This window comes from Monodelphis domestica, chromosome 2, assembly GCF_027887165.1.
Source record: "Monodelphis domestica isolate mMonDom1 chromosome 2, mMonDom1.pri, whole genome shotgun sequence".
NCBI lineage: Eukaryota > Metazoa > Chordata > Mammalia > Didelphimorphia > Didelphidae > Monodelphis > Monodelphis domestica.
Window position 1 is genome coordinate 456,543,136 of NC_077228.1, and position 20,488 is coordinate 456,563,623.

A 20,488-nucleotide genomic window follows, 5' to 3' on the forward strand; every position below is an offset into this window, starting at 1 on the left:
TGATACATATGGCAGCAGAAGGCAAAATGCACTTGCTGGACAGACTTTGGTATCCTATTTGATCCAGAAGTGACAGAGCATAGTCTAAAAGACTGAGATCATAGAGGGATGAGGTGAGAATTGACTCAGTCTCTAAACCAGACAGCTCTGCCTGGCACCAGAAGGAAGGAAGCACACCATCTGGTAACTTCCTATTTTAACTCATTATTCTTGCTAACTAGGTGCTAAGCGAAGTTGTTTCTACCTGTTGAAGTAATACAGTGCTGTCAGTATCTTCTAAATTTTAGTATTTTGTAGCAAATAGTTGAGTTTAATTCCCCTCAGAAGGGAATCACTGACCATCACTCTTCTTCCTGTGACCCTTTTGGGATCATCTCTCATCTGAAAGCACCTAGGAAGTCCCCAGCATCATTTCTTGGATGTCAAGCAACTACTACTTTCTCAATGGAGCCATCTTTTTGGTAAAAGCCTTAAATTTCATTCCTGACTCCACATGTTTTTAGTAGAAGCCCTCATTTTTCTCCTCCTTATCATATTCTTCCATTCCCCAAGTGCTTAACAGGTGAGGATTTCTCCTTGCCTCTGCAAATCATTTTTTCTTATGTATTTTCACATCAAATTTGTTTCTTTTGTTAATTAAATTATTTTTATATTGACCCAATTTTAAATAATCATTTTCTGACATTTTGCCATCCATGTTCTCTTTCCCTTCTATCCCTCACCCCTCACCAAGATGGCAGGTACTGTGATATATGTTGTATATGTGGTGTCATACAATAAAACATTTTAATGTTTGTCATGTTATTTACATATTGCTTACACTAGAGAAGAATTCATGGAAGAAATAAAGTCAAGAATGGTATGTTTCAATATGCATCCAAACTCCATTATTTCCTTCTATGGCAGTAGATAGCCTTTTTCATCATGAGATGCCTGAATCCTTGCATTGCAGATAAGAGTTAAGCCATTCACAGTTGATCATCGCACATTATTGTTGTTACTGTGTGCTTCGTTCTCCTGGTTCTGCTCATTTCACTTTGCATCACTTCATATAGGTCTTTCCAGATTTTTTTATGATTGGCTAGTTTATCATTTCTTATGGCACAATACTATTCCATTACAATCTGTGGGGGACCAAGGGGTTAAATCCCCCCCAAGTCTCCCTCCTCTATCCTGTAAGTTCACAAAGAGGACACAGGTGCAGAGAAGAGAGCAATGTAACTTTGATAAAGATATAGAAGGCAAAGAGAAATCTCCTCCCTGGCTCCAGAGGTCAGGCTCTAGTCAAAACTATTTTTGTTGACCGATTCCAATTATTGAGCTCCATTCCCACAGTAAAAGAGATAAAATAGGGACTGCTTCTAGCTTAAGGAGAAGCAGTAGCCTAAAGCCTGTTGATAGAGGAACATGGTGGAATAAATCTAGATTGTTACAAGCCTGCCAGTGTGAGAGTCTCTCTCCTTCCTTTGCGCATCCTACCCCTCGGTCCCCATTTGGAACCCCCAGATCGCGACAACAATCATATACCACAACTTGTTCAGCCATTCCCCAGGTGGTGTCTTCTTTTCTTTTTAAAGAATATTTAATTCTCCAAATGAGTTGGAGGCTGGAGAAAGGTTCTTCAAGTTCTGTAGAAGTCTAGGAGCAAGACTGATTTGCACTTGAAGCATTGTTGGCCATACCAGAAAGACAAACATCCTACCCTATGGGCGGGTCACTTCAAGACCCTACTGGAAGCTAATCCTGGTGATATATTCCTGTATTCCCTGCCAATAGGAAGGACCACCATTGAGTGGGTCTCAAGCTTAGGAGTTCTGGACTGTAGCATACTAAGCTGATCAGGTGCCCAAACTAGATGTGGCACCAAAATGGCGAGCCCCCAAGATTGGAGAGCCACCAGGCTGCCCAAGGAGAGACAAACTGGTCCAGTTTGAAAATGGAGCAGGTCAAAGCTCCTGTAGCAATCAGTAATGGAATCAGTCTGTGCTTGAGAGAGACAGGCTTAGTTTCAAAAACACAAAAACCTTTCTGGAAGCAAAATCCTCAATACATTTGTGAGGCAAATTTTTGACTGAACATAAGGAAGAACTTCTTAAATATCAGAGCTATCCAAAAATGAGATGAGTAATAATTGCTTTCATTAATATGGCACTTTAAGGTCTGCAGAATACATATTGTACATTTCTGAAGGATGGATTAAATTTGTACTGTTTGACCCTAGAAAGCAAGAGCCAACACAATGAGTTATGGTTTCAGATCCAGCCTTGGCGTTTGCACACCAAAGTGGGGAAGTTTCTCAAAAGCATTGACAGGTACAATTCCTGAGAAACTGGCCACCTTGGAGTGCTCCATGGAGACCAAGGCCAAGAAGAATGCCTGTGATCTGGAGGCCAACTTGGTGGTGCTCAAGCTATTCTGATTCAACTCAGCCTTCCCTCAGACCAGAGTGACAGCCCAGATTCTGCCGAAAACCCTCACCAATCTACCCCACATGGACTTCACTGTGTGCAAGTGCCTGATTGACCAGGCTTATCAAGAAACGCAGCCCATCACACAGATCCTGTACTTGGGAGACTTGCTGGAAGCCTGCCATTTCCAGGCTTTCTGGCATGCCCTAGAGAACATGGATCTTCTTCTCCTTCATGGCGTCACAGGCTTTGAAAATTCTGTCCAAAAACATCATTATCTGGGCATCACATATCAACAAATTGGCTGTTGGCTGCTGGACCAAATGCTGGGAGATCTTTCAGACAGACAGCTGAAAATATGGGGGAGCAAATATGGCTGGAGCTCCAGTGAGGCCGGACCGATCTTCATCTGTGACCAAGAAGAGAGTATCAAGTCCAAAAACATCATGGAAAGTTTGAAAGTGTTTCCAGCATCATGGCCTCCTCCCAGTAACTCCTTCTGCCTAATGTCTTCCTTTTATTCTTTTTTGTTTTCTCTTACATAAAGCAAGTTTCTTAAATAAAAAACCATGACTTCCCGGAAGAAAAAAAATCATAAGTAATTTAATACAGTGCAGAATTAAATTTAGGCTCAGTCTTACCAATTAGAGCTACCTAAAGGCAATGAACTACTAGAGGAAAGATGGGTTTCTCTTCTTTGAAGGTCCTTATGAAGAGTCGGAATGGCCACAAGTCAGATACATTCTTGAGGAGATTCTTTTCAGGGATGGGTTAGATTAGATGGCTGATGATGTCCTTGCCAACTCTAAAATTCCATGTTATCTAATTCAATAAAGAGCTCCCCGTCAATGGGGATACTCAAGGAAAGGTTGAATGGCTACCTTCCAGGGATATGGTAGGGTGACTCACGTTTGAGGTAGAGGTCATACATGAGGCCACTGAAGTCTATTCCAATTCTTTTTTTTTTTAACCCTTACCTTCCATCTTGGAATCAATACTGTGTATTGGCTCCAAGGCAGAAGAGTGGAAAGGGCTGGGCAATGGGGGTCAAGTGACTTGCCCAGGGTCACACAGCTGGGAAGTGTCTGAGGCCAGATTTGAACCTAGGACCTCCCATCTCTAGGGCTGGTTCTCAATCCACTAAGCTATCCAGCTGCCCCCTATTCCAATTCTTTAGATTTTATGATTATAAGTTTGAGAATGAATGATTTAGTCATGATTTTGCTTCTGGGCATTTTACCAAAGTTAGTAATTCGTAGTTGAAACCAGAAGGTAAAATCATTATTCAAGCATGTAAGATCATTAAATGTAGATGTGTGGGGCACAATGTTCAGAGTGCTAGACTTGGAATCAAGAAGGCCTTGGTTCAAATGCTGCCTCTGCCACTTATTAGCTGTGTAACCATGGGGAAATTTCAACTTCTCTGAACCTTAGTGTTTTTATCTCTAGGATGGAGAAGATAATACTATCATCTAACTCACAAGACTATTATATACAGACCTTAGAGTTCAAATATGTGTCACCTTTTATTATTATTTCACAAAAACATAGTACTCTAGCATATGTAGGAAAAAAGTAAAAATATATTTGACAAAGTCTTTATGGCATAAACCCATTATATTGTGATTGGGGCAAAGAAATGGCACAATGCACAGAGCATAAGCCTAGAGTCAGGAAAACCCAAGTTCACATCTGACCTCAGACACTTACTAGTTGTGTGACCCTGTCCAAGTCACTTCTTAACCCTGCTTGCCTCAATTTCTTCATCTGTAAAATGAGCTGAAGAAGGAAATGGCAAATAACTCCAGTATCTTTACCAAGAAAACCCCATATGAGATCACAAAGAGTTGTTGGATATTATTGAAAAACAACTCAATAACAACATTATACTGCAAAGTTTACATACAAAGTAAAGGTGCATAAAGGAATATGCCCTTCCCCAGCTAAAAGCCTCTAAAATAGGAAAGATGACTTCAGAAAACACGTGCCATTTCTTCACTAGTCAAGTTGATTTTTGCCTATTTTGTCACCACTTGTGCCCAGGAAGCCATGGCCAGTTCCAAGAAGCCAGATTTTCTTCTTTTGCCACCAAGGCACAACAAAGGGTGCAAAAACCCAACAGGCCAGTTATGGAAATTTACTTATGTAGTTTGGATTTTTTTAGAGCAGCATGAATAGAATTTACCAATGAGGAAACTGATGCCCAAAAAAATGAAGGTCACATAACTAGTTACTCTCAAAGCCATCTCTCAAACAGAGGCCTCTGAACTCCACCAACCAGGGCTTTTTTCCACTTGGCACCCTACTAGTGGAATCTGGCAAAGTAAACTTAGGATCACAGATTTAGAGTTTGGAGGGACCTTAGAGGACATCAATTTCAACTCTCTCATTTTATCAGTGAGGAAACTGAGCCTCAGAGAGGTCAAGCACTATGCCTAAGACCACACAAGAAATAAAAGTAGCAAAGCTGGACTTCTCATTCAAGTTCTCCATTTCCAAGTCAAGTGCTCCTTCCACGTTCCAATGTTTTAATTTGTTTTAATTCAAAAGTCTAAAGATTCTATTTGGGAAACATTTTCCAGTGAATCTGATCTTCCCTTCAGTGCCAACGTTCAAGGAATGAATATAAACTAGCAGAAGCTAATGATACTTGTTTCCTCTGTTTTTGTTACTTTAAACTTTTGGTTAGATTTTCGAATACTTCTAGACCTTTGTTACTTTTCATCAGGAAAAAAATATGTAAGCTCTATCATCCCCAAGATTCCTCATATCTGAATGGCAATGGTACCCCGTAATTTCCAGCCCAAGATCTATGCAAGAAAAGAAGTACAAAACTGAAAAGCCCACACAGAAAGGTATTATTACAAAGTGGCAGCCCCAGCTCAATGAGCACGTGGGATTAAAACAATGCCTTCCTTGGTTTGAGTTGACCACACCTAGCAGAGCGTTCGGCTTTGATTTATTAAAGTCACATCCCAGTAGAAAGGATCTGATTTGTGTTTTCTTTCCTTTTCCTGCTCTTTCTTTATATTTGGGTTAAGACTGGTTAAGGCTCCTTTGTCCCAGAGAGCCTGGTTCAGGAAAGGAAGATCTGAAAGGCAGCTTTGCCATTGTGTTCACAACGATATTGTTCTGCCACCAGACCCTGCATCGTTCAATAGAAAGGGATGAAACGAACCACTTTTGTCTCCATGTTGAAGGCTGCAAGAGTTCACAGTTGTTGTAACTCCTCTGGGCATGAAGAGAATGGACATCTGGTTTGCCTCCACCAGGTGCTGTGTTCACCTTCCTAAAAGTCCTGTTTGCTTCTCGGGGGCCCTGATGTTTTAATCCCCCTTGTTTGATGCAATGTCGAACACCCAGGGGTATGGCCCGTAGCCCCAAACCATCTGTTTCCTAGTTACATTAGCAAAAGCTGAAGCGTGCCTTTTCTCTCTTGGCTTACGTTTCCCAAATGTTCCTGGAAGCACTTTGTAAAGCATTAAGAAGAACCCTAGGACTCAAGGCTAGCTTTACAAAATTGACCGTGAAATTTAGTCAAACAGTGATGAAACTGGCCAGCAATTGGCAAACATTTTCCATTTCTTTTTTCTTCCTTCCTTCCTTCCTTCCTTCCTTCCTTTCTTCCTTTCTTCCTTTCTTTCCTTTTCTTTCTTTTTCCTTCTTTCTTTCCTTCTTCCTTCCTTTTTCTTTCTTTCCTTCTCTCTTTCTTTCTTACCTTCTTTCCTCTTTTCTTTTCCTTATTTCTCTTTCTTTATTTCTCTCTTCCTTCCTTTATTTTCTTTCTTTTTTCTTTTCTTTCTTCCTTTCCTTCTTTCTTTCCTTTCTTTCTTCCTTTCTTTTTCCTTCTTTCTTTCCTGCCTTCCTTCCTTCTTCCTTTCTCTTTCTTTTCTTTCTTTTTCTTTCCTCCTTCCTTCCTTTTTTCTTTCTTTCTTCCTTCCTTCCTTCCTTCTTTCCTTCCTTCCTTCCTTCTTTCCTTCCTTCCTTCCTTTCTTTCTTTCTTCCTTCCTTCCTTCCTTCCTTCCTTCCTTCCTTCCTTCCTTCCTTCCTTTCTTTCTTTCTTTCTTTCTTTCTTTCTTTCTTTCTTTCTTTCTTTCTTTCTTTCTTTCTTTCTTTCTTTCTTTCTTTCTTTCTTTCTTTCCAAAATACTAGCTTACCAGAAAATGCATCCTTTTCATGAACTAGTATCTTAGCCATTTGTCATGACAGAGAACATTGCAGTTTACAAACTGGGAATTTAGAGATTCTTCAAACTAGCACTGACCTTCCTTTGGGTAATGGGTGTCTTTTTTTAGATTTACACAAACCCTGAAAATGTTTATAATATGAATGCTCAGCTTGAGGCTGATTTGTTTCAAATTGTTGCAGGAATTCCAGGAAACAGAGAAGCTGCTGGCTGGCATTTCCTGGTGTTAAAACCAGAGGTTTTCCCCCTCATTTATGAGAGTCCTTCCATCCCGTCTCAGCTGCTCTAGCTTGCAATCTGTTTATTGTTCTGGGGATGACAAAGGCATGGAGCAAGCCAGCCATTCATTCTCAGAGTCAGATCTGTTATGTTACCACTGATTTGATATGGCTCCTCATACATAGGAAGAAAGAAGCTGACTTTAACCTCTTTACCTGGCAAACCATTTGATTTTCAGAATTGTATTGATTTTCATTTCTTTAGGCTTTCCCACACAGAAGAGCTCTCTTCTGGCCTGGAAGATGGAAGGGGGGAAAAACTCAGAGCACACGTTAAAAAAAAAAGCAACTTGGAAATATGCCAATTGGCAATGCCCAATGATCAAACACTTCGGAATGCTGGCTGCCTTTGCCATCATCATCTTCCAGATATTAAGTATCCAACTGCTGTCTGACCTCTTGACTCTTTTACTAGGAGATCAAAACTGGAATGCAAGAGTGATCTGGCCCCTAGTTGTGACTTTTAAATAGTAAATGCTGGGTATCTCGGGTCGATTATGCCTTCATATTCAGGAAAATATGTCTTTAATTTTTCTTAATTGAGCGTCCCATCGAGGGCCACTGCATGTTAATATTAAAGATTAAAAATGAAGGAACCAGAGAGGAAACTTCCTTTTTGTAAGATTTGTCCCTGTGTGAGTTTTAGTACTGTTCGGTGTGTGCTAATCTCACTTAAATTTAAGCTTTCACTTCAGCAGTAAAATGTATTGAGCATGTTTCTCTTCTTTAGCATCTGATTTATAAGCAATTCTAGCATGTGGAACCTCCCTTTCTCCCCACTGGATTTTAAAATGTGACATTTGTAATTTGTTCTATTCAGATCAGATCTTTGACCCACCTGGTTGAGTCAGATGCGTCCAGGCCCACAGCCCATACCCTGTGTTTCAAAGGAAAGCAAAGAGAGCTCCAGCCAGTTGTAGAGAGAGTTGATTTAATAGAAACGAGCAGTTGGAAATGATAGCCTTTGCCAATTCTTCTGAAATGCTTTTCTTATTTTCCCAAGCTAATATGCTCACACATTTCAGGAAATTCATGTGGGTGGTAGGAACATGAACAGAAAAAAATGTGGGCATTTTGGAAATTGAATGTCACGGGGAAAAGTTTTTTCATAATAGCATCATCATCCGGCCTGAGGAGAAAAGCCTGTTGCCACAGAGAAAAAGAATTACTCAGCACATTTTGTGAACCATTTTAGTTTCCGTTTATATTTGGTTCTTTGGAAGTCTGAGTCCTTGACCTTATCTTCCCACCTCCATGCTATTCCTTTCCATCTTGGCTCTTCCTTTGCCCATCCTTTTCTCAGCTCCTTCCTCTTAAAAAAAATGTTTCCTCAAGGCACTTAATAAAATGCACTTTGCAGAACACTTCCTTCAAAACAATGTTAAGAGGCAGTACAAGCATAAATGGGAATAATCATTACACAAGTGTTCTATGCAGAAACTGTTTTGCTAATCTTAAACTCCATTTTACAGATGAGGACACTGGCTCAGGGAGCTTTAGTGGACATATTCAGTTCCCTAACCAATGAGTGGCTGTGGCAGAATCCAAACCCAGAACTCTTGACTGGTGGAGACAGTGGAGAATCATATGATGGGAAACATTCTGGTCTCATGGAACCCGTTTTCTCATGACCCCATTTTCACTTATTGAAGCTAATTTCAAAATAGTCACCTACCTAAACTAGTAGCCAAACTGAGGCTGAGATATTGATTGGTGTTTTCTATCAGTCAACATCCATATGTACTTACAATATGCCAGGCACCATACAGGGTGGTAAGGATTCAAGGACCAAAACAAAATCATCTCAGAGATGGGGGGAAAGGACCACCTTGTACAAAAATATTTAGAGCAACTCTTATTGTGTTGACAAAGAACTGGAAACTGAAGTATTGTCCATCAATTGTAGAATGGCTCAAAAAGTTGTGCTTTATGATTATAATGGAATTCTATTGTGCCATAAGAAATAACAAACAAGGTCGATCACAAAAAAAAAAACTTGGAAAGACTTACCTGAATTGATACAAAGTGAAGTGAGCAGAGCCAGGAGAATATTGTACATAGTAACAACAATACTCTACAATGATCAACTGGGAATGACTTAACAGATCTGCAAGGATCCAGGACAACTGTAAGGAATTTAGGATGAAAAAGGCATAAAAAGAATGGATGGAGTTTTATGCAGATTGAAACATATCATTCTTCATTTTGTTTACTTTATGTGTTATTTTCTTCTATAAGCAACATTTGTCTTCCTTCACAATCTGATGAACATAGAAATTGTATGGTAGCACATGTATATACCGGAAATGTTGGGGAAGAAGGAGAGAAAGGATGAAAAGAACACAGATCACAAAATCTCAGAATATGATTATTAAAAATTGTAAGTACATGTAACTAGAAAAAATGCCTTTGAATCAACTAAAAAACTAGTTGAAATAATAACTTTAGCAAAGTTGCAAGATACAAAGATAAACCCACATAAATCATCAACATTTCTATATGTTACAACAAAGTTCAGTAGCAAAAAATAGAAAGAGAAATTCCATTTAAAATAACTCTAGACAATATAAAATGCCTGGGAATCTACTTGCCTTCAAGACAAATACAGGAATTATATGAGCACAATTACAAATATTCATTGCTCATGGATAAGTCAAACTAATAAAATAAAAATTATATCAACCTAAATTAATTTACTTATTCAGTGCCCTACCAATCAAACTGCCAAAAACTACTTTATGGAACTAGAAAAAATAATAACAAAATTCATGTGGAAGAACAAAAGATCAAGATATCAAGGGAATTCCTGGGGGAGCGGGGGGGAATATCAACAAAAGTCACCTAGAAGAACCAGGTCTCAAATTGTACTATAAAGCAGGAATCCTCAAATAGATGAAATAGAAATAGGAAATGGAGTGGTACACCAATGGAATAGATTAGATACACAATATACAGGGATAAATTACCTTAGCAATTTATAAGGCCAAAGATTACAGCTTCTGGGATAAGAACTCACTATTTGACAAAAATTGATAAGAAAACTAGAAAACAGTATTGCATATAGACCAATATCTCACACCCTATACCTGTGATGGTGAACCTATGGCACATGTGACAAAGATGGCACCAGAAACTGCTCTGTGGGCACATGCACCACTGCCTGCCAGGGTTAGTTACTAGAAAGGCAGAGGGACTCTGGCAGAGCTGTTCCCTTACCCCTTCTCCACTGTGTCTCCCTTCCCCTCTGCCCAGCAGCCCAATGGAAGAGCTTATTCCCTCCCCTGAACAGATTCTCAGGCCAATCCCCTCCTCCTCTCCATACTCAACTCTTTTCAACCTCCCCTCTGCTCAGCAGCCCAGTGGAAGCACTTACTCCCTCCTCTGAGCAGAGTGCCTGAGTCACTCTTCTCCCTTTCTCCCACCCCTGTCTGGGGTAAGGGGGAAGGGGGAGCAGGCACCCAGTCTGGGGGTGAAGCATGGCACACAGTGTCTAAAAGGTTCTAAAAGGTTCACAATCATTGCCCTATACCAAGATACAGTCAAAATGGGCATATGATTTAAAGATAAAGAGTAATATATTATGGGAACATAGCATAGTTTACTGGCATTTAACAGTAATGGTGAACCCATGGCATGGATGCCAAAGATAGTACACACAGTGCTCTCTGTGGGCATATGGTTGCCTTCCCCCCTGACCACCACCCCCAGAGTTTTTTACTAGAAAGGCAGAGGGACTCAGGCCCAGCTGCTCCCCTTCCCCTCTGCACTGTGCCTGATGATATTTTTTCACATCCCCTGGCCCTCTGCCCAGTAGCTCAATGGGAGCGCACAAGGGATAAGGTGGGTGGCTCACAGGTGGCAGAGCTGGAGGGGAGCAGAGCACTCAGATCACTCCCCTCCCCCTCTCTACACTCACTGAAGACATTCCTCATTTCTCCCACCCCTCTACCCAGTAGCCCAATGGGAGCACTTTCTCCCTCCCCTGTGTGGGAGAAGCAATACCTAGCTAGATTAAGATATTATTAATAAGGATTATCTGCCAAAGAAACCCAAAATGGGGTCTGACAAAGAGTCAGACATGGCTTAAAAATGACTAAACAATTGTTAAATCTTTTAGAAAGTTATCAGGGATGATAACAAAAAACAAAGTAGGAATAATAGAAACCTATAAGATGCCTTGGTTCTTCTGCCTGCTCACTCAAGACTGCTGGAAGGTAGAGGAGTATAGTGGGAATTGTACTGACTCTAGAGTAGGAGGGTCTGCATTCAAATGGAATCCTTAATGCCTTTAGTATTTATAATATGAATGACCTTGGAAAAGTCATTTTCTCTAGTGACAGCTAGTGTCTGAGGCCTGAACTCAGGAAGAGGAGGCACTCTTTCCACTGCAATACCTAGCTAGATTAAGAGATTATTAACAAGGATTATCTGTGGAACACCACCAGGAAAATGAAAGTGTCTCTATTCGCATAGAACCTTTGGCCAAGAGGTTTGCAAAATAAAAGGCACCTCTGAGGGCAAGAAAAATGGATGAGGGTAGGAAAAGAAGCATTTTTATCTTCTCCCAGTTCTATGAAGAAAGCCCAAAACTGAAGGAAATGTTTAGGATCTGCTTTGCAAAGCATAAAGGCTCATGCTATGTTTTTCCATATGATACAGTCTTCCAAAGGATAGAGATAGAGACTGAACGTGTGATCTCATTTATCAGAAAACTGCCAATGGGGAAACTCCATTTACCTAACACAAGTGGACACCTTCCCTGAAACTTAGTGTCCAGAGTGCTAAGAGGTTAAGTGACTTGCCCAAGGTCATTCAGTTGTAGGACTTAATTCTAAGCCTTCCTGACTCTGAGTCCAGTTGTCTATCCATCAAATCAGATTGCTTCTTTGTACACACACACACACACACAGAGAGAGAGAGAGAGAGAGAGAGAGAGAGAGAGAGAGAGAGAGAGAGAGAGAGTTTTGAGTATTTATTGACAAAGGTAAAAACCCATACTGAAACAAATGGATTTTGATATTATCACTGATGTGAAATCTATATAATTAATTGAGTCTCAGAATTCATCAAGTTCTCTTCTGCAAAGCAGGGAGAGTTTCTATGGAAAAGCCTGAAATATAAGGCATAAATAAAAGTGTGTTATAGACTCATGTGTCCTGTTGAGAATTCATGTAAAAAAGATAAAAAATGAACTGCCCCTGGGGCAGCTAGGATAGAGCACCAGGTCTGGGGTTGGGACCACCTGAGTTTAAATCTGGCCTCAGAAACTTCCTAACTGTGTGACCCTGGGCAAGTCACTTAACTCTATTTGCCTAGCCTTCAGCCTTAAGAGTTGTTACTGGAGACTGATACACTGTGGTACAATAAAATGTAATGGACTTCTCCATTAGTGGCAATGCAGTGACCATGAACAACTTGGAGGAACCTACAAAAAAACCACTATCCACATTCAGAGGAAACACTGTGGGAGTAAAAACACAGAAGAAAAACAACTACTTGAATACATGGGTCAAAGGGGTTGGGGATGGAGACTCTAAATGAACATCCTAGTGCAAACAACATCATTGAAATAGGTTCTGATCAAGGACACAAATAATAACCAATGAAATTGACTGTAGGCTGCAGGAAGGGTGGGGAGAGGAGAGGGAGGGAAATAATGTGTTTATTGTAACCAAGGAATAATGTTCTAAATTGACTAAATAAACTAATTCAAATGGGGAAAAAAAGTTGTTACTGAAAGAGAAAGTAAGGGTTTTTAATAATATTTTTTTTAAGTTAGGCTGTTGGGTAGGTTGGATAATAAGTATTAGGGTTAGTGAGAAAAATAAATACAAAATTAATGTATGGGAAAGCCTGGCTAAATTTAGATTAAAAACTTTTCCATTCTCTTTTATTATTATTACTGTGTTTTTATTATACTATATTATTAATAAAATAAAATAAAAATAAAAAATACAATAATAATAATAATGGCTAATGCTTATATAGCATTCCAGCATTCACAAAGTTATTTCGTTTGATCCTCAGGACAACCCAATAAGATTGTCCTTCATAATTTGCAAATTATGAAACTGAAGCTGAGAGATAATATAGCTAAAAAATATCTGACTCTAAGGTAGGATTTGAACTTGGGATTTCCTGACTCCAACTCCATTGCTCTACCTACAATGCCACCTAGTTGCCTATCCTTGGAATATGGGAGCTTTGGCAATACAAAGGGTTGGAAGGACTTGGTATCAAAGAATATTTGGTCTTTGTTTCTACTACCACCTTGTCCTCATTTTGAGCCTTTCCTTAACAGGAACTTTATACCACTTAGCCTGTGGGTACTTAGCCTTGCTGCCTCCCCTAACTTGCTTTCACCTATCTTAACAAGCATCTCCAGGGCCCAGAAGATAAAGGCTTTCAGAAAGGCTCCCTTCTGCCACAATGGCTCTTCTGGAGAAAATACCACTAGATTTCAAAAGGACAAGCTCCCAGTGCCATTTGTTAACCTGCTATTACTTGTGTTCAAATGATGGAGCCTCTCCAGGCAGCTCCTTCACTCTACTGTCTTATCAGGAAAAGGAATCAGCTGTGGGATGTAGAGCTGCCAGGGGAAAATTAATCTCTGGAGCTGCCTGGAATCTATAACTTAAGCCAATGAAGGATGTTGGCCCAGGCAAGCATGTTAGCACATCCTAGAAGCCAGTGGTAAATAATACCACGTGCTCCTGTTCTTGAGCTGTCCCAGCTCCTTGGTGCAGGGAGAGTTCTGGAGGAAGAGGGCTATTTGCATGGTGACATTTAGTGAAAGGTGGAATGAGGCTCTGAAAAGCCCATTAGGCTGTCCTTGGTTGGCATCCACACTTCTCCCCACTAGGTCTCCAACATGAACAACTGACCTTTACTTTATGGGTTAAAATTGTACTACATCTGTGTCCTTTGCAAGGGACTATTTTAATTTTTTATTTCAATAACAAATTTCCATATAAGTTTTCCAAAGACATACAAACCAAATTGTCTTCCTCCCTTCTTCCCTTCCCACTCTTGGAGCTGACAAGCAATTTAATCTGCGTTATATAGTATCATGCAAAATATTTTTCCATATTGTTTATTTTTTTGTAAATGAATAATCTTTTAAAACCAAAACCCCCAAACATAAACCCAAGTAAATAAGTGACAAATCATATGTTTTCATCTGCATTCTGACTCCAATGGTTCTTCCTCCAGATATGGGTAGCATTCCTTTTCATAAGTCCCCCAGAATTGTTCTGGGTCATTGTATTGCTGATAGTAACTAAGTTTATCATAGCTGATCATTCCACAATATAGCAGTTACTGTGTACAATGTTCTCCTGGTTCTGCTTATTTCACTCTGCATCTGTTCATATAGTTCTTTCTAGCTCTTTCTGAAATCCCTCCAGTTCATCATTTCTTAATAGCACAGCAGTATTCCATCACTACCATACACCACAATTTGTTCAGCCATCCCCCAATTGAGGGACATCTGCAAGGGGTTATTTTTCAACAATAACAAAAATAATATAGGTTGCATTTATATAATAATCTTATTCATATTAGTTAATTAGTATAATTGGTCATATTAGCAAAATGTATTAAAATAATTTATAAAATTAGTTATTTTAACATAATGCATTATAGTATATTAATATAATTACTTAATAGTTATATAATGCCTACAAGGTGCCAGACACTGTGCTAAGAGTTTTTTAAGTTGTCATTTTTTGGAAGGAAGGAAGGAAGGAAGGAATGAAGGGAGAGAGGGAGGGAGGGAGGAAGGAAGGAAGGAAGGAAGGAAGGAAGGAAGGAAGGAAGGAAGGAAGGAAGGAAGGAAGGAAGGAAGGAAGGAAGGAAGGAAGGGAGAGAGGGAGGGAGGGAGAGAGGGAGGGAGGGAGGGAGGAAGGAAGGAAGGAAGAAAGGAAGGAAGGAAGGAAGGAAGGAAGGAAGGAAGGAAGGAAGGAAGGAAGGAAGGAAGGAAGGAAGGAAGGAAGGAAGGAAGGAAGGAAGGAAGGAAGGAAGGAAGGAAGGAAGGAAGGAAGGAAGGAAGGAAGGAAGGGAGAGAGGGAGGGAGAGAGGGAGGGAGGGAGGGAGGAAGGAAGGAAGGAAGGAAGGAAGGAAGGAAGGAAGGAAGGAAGGAAGGAAGGAAGGAAGGAAGGAAGGAAGGAAGGAAGGAAGGAAGGAAGGAAGGAAGGAAGGAAGGAAGGAGAGAGCCCTTTGGAATGCTTTCTTATAGGGAGATTTGTTAAGAATGACACCATTAAGGGTAGTGAGGTAGCTTACTGGATAAAGAGCCAGGAGGTCCTGGATTCAAATTTGGCCTCATGCTTCCTAGCTGTGCAACCCTGGACAAGTCACTTAAGTCCAGTTGCCTAGACCTTTCCACTCTTCTGTTTTGGAACTGATACTTAGTATGGATTCTATAACAGAAGGTAAGAGTTTAAAAAAAAAAGAATGACACCTTTATTAAAAAAATAAAAAATAAAACAAAAACCGGCCCCACAATGACCAGTTATCTTCATCAGATTGTGAAGCACATCAAAGGCCAAACATGGTTTTATATTTGATCTTGTAGGTGTTTGGGAGCCTCTGGAGTTTACTGATTGGGAGAATGATGGAATCAGACCTGTACTTTAGTGCCTTCCCTCTGAGGTCACCTTCCACTACTCTCTATACATCTTCTCTGTTCAGAGCTGTTTACTTGTTGCCTCCCTCATTAGACTGTAAGCTCCCTAGGCGCAGGGACTATGCTTTTGCCTTTCTTTGCATACTCAGTTCTTAGCATGATGTCGGGTGGATAACCAGCAAGTAGGAAAGGCTTGTTCACTAATATTGAACTATTAGTTATTGGGACTTTTACAAATGTCTAAAAATGGAAGCAGACAATGATGCCCAAGACTTCCTTCTCTTTTTTTATTACTCATTCAAGGTCAGGTCTCGACTCTATTTCTGTCTTGGGAAATGTTAGTAAATCTGAAATCGAACGTTGAAATGCCTTGATGGGTCTGTACTTTTTTTTTTGTACTACATTTTTTTCTGTACTACTTTAGCCAACAAAAGGTAATCAGGTTAAAGAGAAAGTTGGTGATAATGGGAGGCCTTTGGAATACCCAGAAAAAAGTAGAAGGAAGTTAAACCAAGACATTAATGCTGATACTTGGGTTGGAGAGACAAATGGGTTATAGATACACCTATAGATATAGATAGAGACCAAGTAAAGAAAGAAAAGTAAGGCCAGTGCATAAAGTCAGGACAGAAGGAAAGTGTCCTATAAGCAAGTAAAGACTGGCCTACAAATGTCACATAAGATAGGCTAAAACAGGAGATTGTTATGTGGTAGGTTACTCGTGTCTGACTCTTTGGAGTTTTCTTAACAAAGATACCTAAGTGGTTTGCCATTTCAATTTCCAGCTCATTTGACAGATGAAGAAACTGAGGCAAACAGGGTTAAGTGACTTGCCCAGGTTCACACAGTTAGTAAGTGGCAGAGGCTGTATTTGAACTCAGATCATCCTGACTCCAGGTCAAAACTGCTATCCACTGCACAACCTAGCTGCCCATCATATAAATACTCACCCTTTAAGTCATGGGGCAGAGAGGTAGCAATTTTTTTTAAGTATTTCTGTATGTTTTTGCTTGTATGTTTGTATTTTTACATATGTATATATTTATGTATGTATTATGTGTTTTTTGCTTTCTTGTGCTTCCAGGATAAAATACAAACTCAGCCTTATATTTGAAAGCCCTCCACGATGTCTCCACTCTGCCTTCTCTCTAACTTTATCTAATTCTATTCCTCTATCTGTACTCAACCTTCTAGCTTCTACACCATCTTTTTTAAGTGTTAACTATGTAACAAACACCATGTTAAATTGTAGAAATACTAAGAGGAGGAGAAAGATAGACGCTGCCCTTGAGAAGCATATATTCTATTTCTAACAGGGAAAGCAATGCATCAAAAGAAGCTGAAGGAGGGTGGGGGGTCAGAACAGTACCAGGTACTGGGTGAGGAGCACGGTAGAGAAAGTCCAGAATTCATCCGGAAGAAGAGAGACATGGCCAGCATGATGCCCTCCTAAACGGAGCTTCTGGGAGATGTAAGGGAGAAGAAGGGTGCTTCAGTGTGTAACATGCCAGGCTTAGAGAGAAGCCCCAGGATGAAGAACTGGGACCAGGGAGAAGATGATAGGAATGTAACCTGGAAAGAAATGCATGCCTCCTCCTTGGAGAAGCCCTAGTCTTTCGATGGGGATATGATTGGGGATATAGACTCTAAGCAGTCATCCTACTGCAAATATCAATAATATAGAAATGGGTCTTTAATGACACATGTAAAACCCCGTGGAATTGTGAATCGGTTATGGGAAGGGGGTGGTAAGAGGAGGGGAGCGAAAGAACAAGAATCATGTAACTATGGAAAATTTTTCGTAATCAATTAAATAAAATTTTTTAAAAAGAATCCCTAGTTTTCTTCAGAGCTCAGCTCACACTAGCTCTTTTCTGACCACTTGTCATTGCCTCCCTTCTAAAATACCTTGATTAAATTTTGAGCACTCTTCTAAATATACCCATCGGCTGCCACTGTAGAAATAAGCTCCTTGCTTCATTTTTATCATTGCATGCCCAGTGCCTAGATCAGAGCATCTCAGTCAGGTCGCCTTCATTTTCTGGAATTCACAAAGGCTGTCCCATTCACTAGAGCACACATCCTCTTTCTCTCTGGCTGTTGAAATACTTCTCTCCCTTTAGGGTCCACCTCCCAGGCTCTGAAGCACAGCTTCATTACTCCAGATATAAGTGATCACCTTCCTTCTACAGCATCTTTTCTGGCTTTCCTTCCCCTTTGACTTTATTACATTTTGCAAACATTTATATAATGCCTATTTGTGTAAGCATCCATCTGTATATGTGATATGTGTATATGTATGTTCTTCATATGCATATATCACATGTGGATATATATTATTTGTGTGTCTATATATTCATGCACATATGTATATTTACATGCACACACTCACACAAATCAGTATCTCCATCCCAAATATTGATATGGATTACTTGTGCCTGACCCATGGCAGAACCTTCCAAACTCTTATTAGTCCAATCACCACAGGACATTGGACCCCGACATTGTGATGTCATTTTGGTCCTCCTCAAGCACAAAGGAATACAACCAACCAATATGCATATATATATATAATATGTGTATATGTGTATGCATACAATTAGAGGTGGATGTATATGTGTATCATACATATACGTACACACAGAGAAATGTATATCTGCATATACATCTTCCCTATTAGATTTATATTCCCATAGAGCCAAGACTACCTTTTATTTAGCATTTGGGGTCACTTAATCAATCGATGAACTTTTATTAATCAATTTATTAATTAACCATTTATTAATAATTTATTATTAATTATAATTTGGCCAAGAACTGCCAGATGCTGAGTTTAGGAAGTAGGGGAAGGATCAGACCTATAATTTCATCAAACTAGTCAATTCCTTTACCAGTGCAGGTTAGCGTTTATCCTGCAACTTAGATTCTAATAATGCCTGGAGTGAGTACTAAGAGAATAAGTGACCTTCCTTGGGTCACAAGCTAGTATTTATTGGAGGCAGGTCTTGACCAAGATCAGCTGTCTATCTACAATGGCACGCTACCTGTATATAACAGGTACTTCAAATAGATTGTAATGGAATTGATTTTTTAACTTTATAGTTAGGGGGAGTTTGTTTTCACTCTGTATCTAAATCCTCAAGTGTACCCTCATCACTGTGGGCATTTCTTCCAACAGTGCTGATCCTGACCCATGCATGCTGACCCCTACTGTCTGACTCTTGTCCATGTCCTCTCTTAACTGCATCATAGGAGGGGACCACCCAATATGCCAGAGGCTTTCCTCAATTTCTCCTGTCATTAAGAGTGTGATAGTAAATTACCTTGCTTTTACTATCAGACCAGCCTCATACAATTCTATGATGGCATCTGTTACTTCTGTTCTTTTTCCAAGTTCCTTGATGCTTCCATGTTGCAGCTTTGCTTACCCTCATTTCTCTATTTTTTGTCTGTGTAACAATCATATTTAAACCTTCAGAGATGGTTTATATTCCATATTGTTAGAATTTGCAAAGCCCTGTAGTATTTACCTTTTAAGAGCTACTAAAAATAACCAAATTGTCTTAAATATTCTCTCTTCCAGATTTCTGACTATTAAATGGGGTGGGGGGTGAGGGGTGGAGTAGAAAAGAAATGCTCAAAATTCTAGATAATCCACACACTGACAATCAGTCCCCAATTAACAGAGGATTCACTTCATCTGCTGAAACATTAGCAGCTGCTTTAGGAACCAATATTCTAGCTGTTTCATGTGTAACACAGGGGATATAGTTGTAAAGGATTCACCTAACTGGTTGAACTCAATCCTTTCTGGTCCCTCCTCTCTGCTGGATAGGAACAGAGATGAAGCCTTCCCAGTCTCTTCCTGGGGGATGGGGGGTTGGGGGTATGATTTTGTTTTTCCTAGGATTACCACAACTTTATACCCCCTTTAAGGAGATTTAATCAGTCATACCCCATTATAACAGTTAGCTTGCTTTTTGAGACTTCTTGAATTTCAATCATGTCCAACTTTTCCTGACTCCATTTGGGGTTTTCTTAGCAAAGATACTGGGATGGTCTGCCATTTCCTTTTTCCAGCTCATTTTCCAGATGAGGAAACCAAGGCAAATAGGGTTAAGTGATTTGTCCTGGGTAATGTATCTAATAAATGTTTGAGGCTAGATTGAACTTCTAGTTGAATTTTCTTGATTCCAGACCTTGTGCTCTATCCACTGGACCTAAATGTAATGTAATGGTCCTTCAATTCCATGCTATCTCCTCTTTTGTTTTATATGTTAGACAAAAAGTTGATAGCCCAATTACAATTGCTCAGAGCCCCCAGTTAGGAAAATTCTTATCACTAAACAACTCTGTATTAATTTAAGTCTCTGTTTATCTCTAAATCACAGTTTAAGAAGCACCTAGATAAAAAAAAAAAGAAGTAAGGAAAGGAGACACAAGGAGAAGTCAGAGGAAGAGCAAACAAGTTTAGAACTTTCCTCTCTCTTTGAATAGATGAGTACAGCTAGTAACATCCATCCAAATCCTCCACTCTGAGATCTCTTGGGTGGGTAGGGAATGACCCTCCTTTCAGTCTTGCCTTTTAGTTTCTTCCCTCACTTGTTCATTTTCTATCTCAGTTTGTTAAGTATTGGGCTGGGCAGGAGATGCTCTCTCTCCCCTGCGATCACTCAACTCTTAAAGTCCTCAATTCTTCCTCCAAGTCTTCATTAAACAAATTATATGTATATATCCCTTTAAAGTCTCTTGGGCATGACTCAATTCTACCTTCTGGCTCAAAGATATATAGTTCCAAATTATTCACAAAACTGAGAGGGAAATGCTTGTCTCTATGAACTATAAGCCCAAATACCAATGAGATCCCGTCTCCATTACAACGTGTTTAGGAATACATGTTAAACTACCTTTCAGTAGAAAATCATGCCTGAGTGATTTGGCTTTCTTGAAAAATAAAGGTTTTCAGCTTTCTTGCAGAAAATGGGTATCT

General features: G+C 39.8%; 1 pseudogene; it reads left to right on the forward strand.

The window, feature by feature from the left end:
• The first annotated feature begins 1,855 nt into the window (after positions 1-1,855).
• LOC100032700 (eukaryotic translation initiation factor 3 subunit K-like) lies at positions 1,856-2,901 on the forward strand (annotated as a pseudogene).
• Positions 2,902-20,488: the final 17,587 nt, after the last annotated feature.